This window comes from Seriola dumerili, unplaced genomic scaffold (genome assembly GCF_002260705.1).
Source record: "Seriola dumerili isolate Sdu_G_001 unplaced genomic scaffold, Sdu_1.0 BDQW01000565.1, whole genome shotgun sequence".
Taxonomy (NCBI): domain Eukaryota; kingdom Metazoa; phylum Chordata; class Actinopteri; order Carangiformes; family Carangidae; genus Seriola; species Seriola dumerili.
This window is the reverse complement of record NW_019174820.1, coordinates 1,519,691-1,526,090: the sequence shown is the minus strand read 5'-3', so window position 1 is coordinate 1,526,090 and position 6,400 is coordinate 1,519,691. Positions and strand designations below refer to the sequence as shown.

At 43.2% G+C, this 6,400-nt stretch overlaps 1 protein-coding gene across 1 annotated transcript in view; it reads left to right on the top strand.

Annotated features, from left to right (window-relative positions):
- The window catches only part of heatr5a (HEAT repeat containing 5A), a 29,949-nt gene that overhangs the window by 3,283 nt on the left and 20,266 nt on the right, over window positions 1–6,400 (top strand).

The following is a 6,400-nucleotide window of genomic DNA, read 5'->3' as shown; positions in this document are numbered from 1 at the left end:
AAAAAAAATAAAGAATATGTGTGTGTGTGTGTGTGTGTGTGTGTGTGTGTGTGTGTGTGTGTGTGTGTGTGTGTGTGTGTGTGTGTGTTCAGATGCAGCTCTGACTGATGGGAACATGGAGACCAGAGTTTCGTCTGCAGACGTCTCAGCCAGTCAGCATGTGTTGGTCTGCTGCCTGCTGGAACTGGGAGGACTCATTCAGGGACTGGGATCCACTGCCGCCCCCCTCCTCACTGACAGTAGCACAGGTCTGACACACACACACACACACACACACACACACACACACACACACACCGAGAGAATAGCAATGACCCACCTGAAAATTCCTCCAGTGTTTAATTTCTCACACTTTGAGCTGCAGTGGTGGTTGGAAGTGTACTTTCAGTAAGCTGCTGTGACATCATGGTGGGTGGTGGCTACATAGTTGGTAACAAGGTGGAAATGCACATATCAGCATTGAATCGTCTGCTGAGAATCATCCCTGGTTTGTTTTTATCTTTCGGTTTTGTTCAGTTTCTATTTTACATGATGAATACGCATGGGAGTGTTTTTGTCCTTCAGATCTCTGGGCATCAGGAGCGGTGAGTACCACTGACCAGCTGTGTCATGAATGCTGATGCTGTCTCACTCCCGCCAGCTGATACTATCCCGAGACTCAATCCGATTTCATGTTACAGAAACATAGAGGTCAGAGTATGTCGTGGCTTTGTTGATCTGTTGTTTTCATGTCAGAGACTTAGAGTCTTCTGCTGACGGTTGACACTTATGCTAGAAGCTGCTGTTTCAGGTGGACCGTGTTCCATTCACAAACTGAATTTCTGCAGAGAAGCTCAGTATTGGTGCTGATTAGCTGATCAGATAGTGACATTTCACAAGCTGAATCTCTATACTCCAGCCTGCCGTGCTGAAACGACGTACGCTGATCTGATATGTTTACTCTGGCGGTCGATCTCACCTTCAGCTCTGAAGCCGCGATGGTAGATTTTTTTCAAACTTTCGGGGATAACACGATTAAGCAGCGATTATGGTAGAAAAAATCATTGAGCATGCGTAATCGATAAGGAACATAATTATCTCCTCGTAAATGTTTTATTGATAATATGAATCATTTTAAATAGGGCTGAAAATTACCAAAAGATTATAACTGAAGCATAGTGAATGCGGTTGTTGTTGTGCTGCAGAGAGCCTCCGGCCTTGTAAATCATGAACTTAGATGTAAAGATTGTGTTTGTTTGACACAATCCAAAATCAATCATCATTACTTTTATTTTTGCAGTGAAAAGAAATGAACACTCAATCGCACTAATTCCAAGAGAAAACGTTCAATAATAATTGCTAATATGTTCTTTTTTTTGCGTATGTATGACAATATTAACCTAATTTAAACCTTAATTTTTTTTTTTAAGTCAAATGTAAAAAATCAGTTTCAGTATTTTTTCAAAAAAACAAATGCTGAATGTGGACACTTTTATTTTTTCTGGCTTTTTGGTAAAATAACCAAGAAAAATGTTCAGATTAGTTGATGAAATGGTATATAATAAATGAGCAGGAGGAAGCCAGAGTTGAGTCCTGTGATTAAACAGTTATTAAAAAGCTCAAAGTGACATGTTTGTACTGAGGTTTCAGCTGCAGGAGATGAGTCCTGTCTCTTTAAGCTCTGTGTTATTTTCTCTCTGTGAATGTGGTGTGTGTGTTGTGTGTGTTGTTGGTGTGGTGTGTGTGTGTGTGGTGTGGTGTTGTTATGGAGGATGACAAAGTTGTGCTCTTGATAATGTATGAGCCTGCTCTCTCAATATTCTTCCAGCGTCTCCTCCTCCCCTCCTGTTCGTCGTCGATCCGCTCTGGTAGCTTCTCAATGGGAAACAAAGACTGGACCGCTCGGCCCAAAACACTGGACGTCTCTCAATAGATCTCTGAGCTCCTTCACGCAGCGCGCATAACAGGTTATATCTGATTATAGCGGTGTCACCAGTTTGTCTTCCAGATCAGGTTTTTCCCCACAACCAACACGTGAACGCAGGGCTGTCAGACGTCCGGTTTTCTCATTGCACCTGAATGCATCACAGTGTTTACGGCAAGAGACGCTGAGAGCTAAACTAATTAACAACAGTCAGGATGAGAACACAGAGGCTCTGAAGAGAGGGCTCTGTGTTAGTAGTTCTTGAACCTGGGAGGTTTTGTGGGTTCATGTGTAAAACCGGAAGCCTGGAGTCATGTGTGTTCAATGTTTTTCAACTCCAGACTTTGTGGAGGATTCAGACCAAGTCCGTGATTTTGGGCGTCTTTCCTTCTGTCCAGGTGAGGTGGGGATGTTGTCTCCCTGTGGGGCTCTGGTCCCATCCCGGTTTGTCAGAAGACATGAAACACAGTGTGAGCTTCAGGGAACACGGACAGAGCCAGAACTTCCACAAGCAAAAGGCCGTCAGGGTCTGTCTGGTTCTGGCTTCAACTCAACTCAATGGTTCAGATCAGATTAATGGTTCAGATAGATAACTGGTTCAGATTTCAGTTTAACTGTTCATGATCAGATTAACTGGTTCAACTCAGTTTAATGTTCAGATCAGATTAACTGGTTCAGATCTCAGATTAACTGGTTAGACTCAGTTTAACCTGTTCAACCCCAGTTTAACTGGTTCAATCAACTCAACTGTTCAGATCAGATTAACTGGTTCATCATTTAAATGGTTCACTCAGTTTAACTGTTACTAACTAACTGGTTAGATCAGATTAACAGTTCAGATCAGATTAACTGTTCAATCATTTAACTGGTTCAACTCAACTCACTGGTTCAGATCAAGATTAACTGGTTCAACTCAGTTTAACTGTTCAGTCAGATTTAACTGGTTCAGAATAAGATTAACTGGTTCAGATGTTCAGTGTTAAAGATTAACTGGTTCAAATCAGATTAACTGGTTCAATCAGTTTACTGTTCAACTCAGTTTAAACTGGCAACTCAACTCAACTGGTTCAGATAAGATTAACGGTTCAGAATCAGTTTAAACTGTTCAACTAGTTTAACTGGTTCAACTCAACTCATAGGTTCAGATCAATTAACAGTTTCAGATTCAAGATTATAAATTTCAACTCAACTCAACTGGTTCAAACTCAGTTTAACTGGTTCAGATAAGATTAATATGGTTAGATCAGATTAACTGGTCACTTGTGCGTTTGCGTTTAGTAATTAAAGGAGTGGTTGACTTCCTCTGTGGCACTGCTCTAGTTATCTTATTTTAGCTTAGTTTATTCTTAACATAAAGGACAGAGCAGAAAGAGAAATTTTCACACTACCAGCTCCTGTAGCTCATGATAACACTGTAAAGCAGAAAGTAATCTTGAGTTCATTCCTTCTTCCGTTGTTTAACAGGATTTAGAGGAAATGGCGAGAGGGAGAGAGGACTTTCTCCTCACTGAGAAGAAGAGGATGGAGGAGGAGGAGGAGCTGCTGCATTTTCAGGATGGGACGAGCTCACAGCCTTCCTGCTGAACGAGGAGGTGTGCAATCAGCGTGGGAACATCAGAGGGCGGAGTTTATCTTCGAGTGGGCTGAACACCTGAAGGAAACTCCTCCCATCCACAGACAGGGTGAGAGCTGCTGTCAGAGGTCAAGAATTGACCCTGGCGATCACTACGGAGGCCCGGAGAGGAACATTTTGTTTTTTATCAAACCTCTACATTTGTTTCTGACTGTTTAAAAGTGTGTGATATTTGATCAGCTGGACTTTTCTCCACCTTGTGTCAGGTCGACATCAAACACAACCAGCGGCGCTGGTCGACAGCTCTGTCGACCGTTCTGATTGGCTCCCCCGGCCCCCCCTCGACCGCTGGCTGCTGGCCCACTGCTTTGGCTCTGCTCTACGCGTGGGAGACCCGGTACCTTCCAGTTTATTGGTGGAGAGTGCAATGACATACATCCGCAGCAAGAACGACTCTCGTCAGGCCTCCCCCGGCTGTAAGTCAGGCGGATATTTGTCCATTGGAAAGATTGGGAAACAGAGCTTCCAAGTGAAAATACTTACTCAGATTGTGGGAGAAAGCTTCGTTTGAGTTCACAGCTACAGATGATGAACAGACCCACGATGATGCGTTGTTGTGTTTCAGGGGCAGCCGTCGCGTGTCTCGGCGCTCTGTACGAGCAGCTCGGCCGGGTATCTCGGCGGCTTCCTTCAGAGACACTCTGACACCTGCTGAAGGCCATTGAAGAGCGCGGAGGATCGTCTTCCTCTGAACGTCAATCTCTGTGACACTGTCGCACAGAGAACAAGATGACTCACATCTGTGCAGCAAAGTTAATAAAAAGTTAAAGGTTAAAAACTAAATGAGATTTTGAAATGACAACTTCATGTTGAAAAATCAAATTTAAATAACTGAATAAAATAAATGAATGGTTTGTTTTACAATGAATTTTAAATAAAGAAATGAACTTTATGTATTTCAAGCAAAACAATGGAAGTTCAAAGTGCTTGAAGAAGAACCACAGGTTTAAAACCTACTCGACAAAAGGAAGGTTTGTGCTGTCTAAAAAAAAATTACTTATTTATAAAACACTTCTCGCTCAGGGAGAGTAAATAATAAGATTATTTAAAATTAAAATCAAATTAATTGGTATTTAAACATTTCCAACCCTGAAAAGCAGCGACCTGTCCTCGTCCATTGTCAGCGATGAAGGTATGAATATTTAAGTTTTCCATGACAACGTGTGATGTCACAGAAACAGCCCTCTTCTTGTAGTTATCTGAGGTTCAGACCAGTTGACCAACTTCAGCAGTAGTACAAAGATTACGTAGCTACTTTTTTATAAACTGTAAATCACTCCCCCGCTCCTCTCCCTTCTCTCAGTCTCAGGGTCGCTATGAGATCATGTTGAGTGTGGAGAAGATCCTGCGAGGTTTAGGCGTCAGCGCTGTGTGCCGTGTCACTGTGAATCATACAAGGCGGCGAGGACCTGTCTGACGGACCGATCCAGTGCTGTGCGCTGCGCGCCACTAAGTGTACAGTCTGACCCTTAACCCTTATTTTTTATTTTATTATTTCTTTATTTATTATTTTTTTATAATTTATTTTCTATTTAAAAAATACTATTGAAATTTCTTATTATGTAATAATTATTGTTTATTAATTATTTTTATAATTATTTTATTTTATTTTTATTTCAATTTTTATTTTATTTTTATGTTTCTTGTTGGTGGTTCAAGGCCCTCTGACTTAAACGGTGATGACTCAGAGCGAGCAGCCTCTGTCTGACTGCGGGGAGCGTCTCAGATCCCTTCACTACGACCTTGTTTCCTTCCCTTGCGTCTTCTGTGTGTCTGAGTGTTTGGATGTTTACACGTTTATTTACAAACCTGCTGATGTCTGTGGTTGTCCTCGCTCCCTCACAGCAGGAATAAAGAGGAAGTATTGGTGTCACATGACCATTGTGTGGAAAGCTAACAGTTCTGTGTCTCGCTCTGTCAGTTGTTTGCATGGCTGCAGAGAGGCGGTTCCTGTGGACCAGCGAGCTGGAGGAAACGTGGCACTCTGCTGTTCAGAGCCTTCGAAGGATCCAACTACAACGTCGAGTGTCTGTGGCCAAACTGCTGGGAACTTCTGCTGGTCTGCTGGAGCCCAGGCAGCCAACCGGTACGGGGGGGGGGGGGGGGGGGGCAGGAGCGTCAGGCTACTGGGGGGAAGAGGGATATCAGTTACTTCAACAGTTTCTCTTGGCGCCTCCTGCATCATGGAGAGTCAGCAGAAACACACTTAAGTTCAGATTTTCTTAAGTTCGGAGTTAATTTCTTTTAAAATAAAAACAGTTGCACTAAACACCCCAAGTCTACTCCTTAAGGGTTTCCTTAAAATGTTCACTTAAAGTGTAAGGGTGTTCTCCTTATCGTAGTCTTATACTTAAGGAAATCACGTGAACCTTTAAACCTGAAGGAGTTGTGTGCGACCGCCCGATGTTTTAAGATCACGTCTGGGTGTCGGTGTCAGGGGAGGTTAGCCTAGCTTAGCGCCGCCTGGAGGCAGGGGGTCTTTAATTATTTGATCTGATCAGTCGGTTTAATCGAAGCAGATTCATGACTGATTTTCGGAGCTTATTAAGATTGTCAAACAAAGATAAGTGTCAGATTTAAAGTTTGTGTATGAAACAGTGTATAGTTGTTTTTAAAGAATATGGTGATGTAGATCGGGGGTGTCTCAAAGACTGACCGACTCCCTGCTGTTCAAGGACTCCAGTCTTATCCCATCATGCTCGTGTCACACAGGGAAGGTGGTCACTATGTTTAAATGAAGACCTGAACCTTTTTTTCCACAGCAGCGCCGAGGCAGGGAGGGGGGTCGAAGCTCTCTGGAGGAGGTGTGGATTGTTGACGGCGGGGTTCCTGGGGGGCGGGGCGGCTTCCTCCGAGCAGCGGAG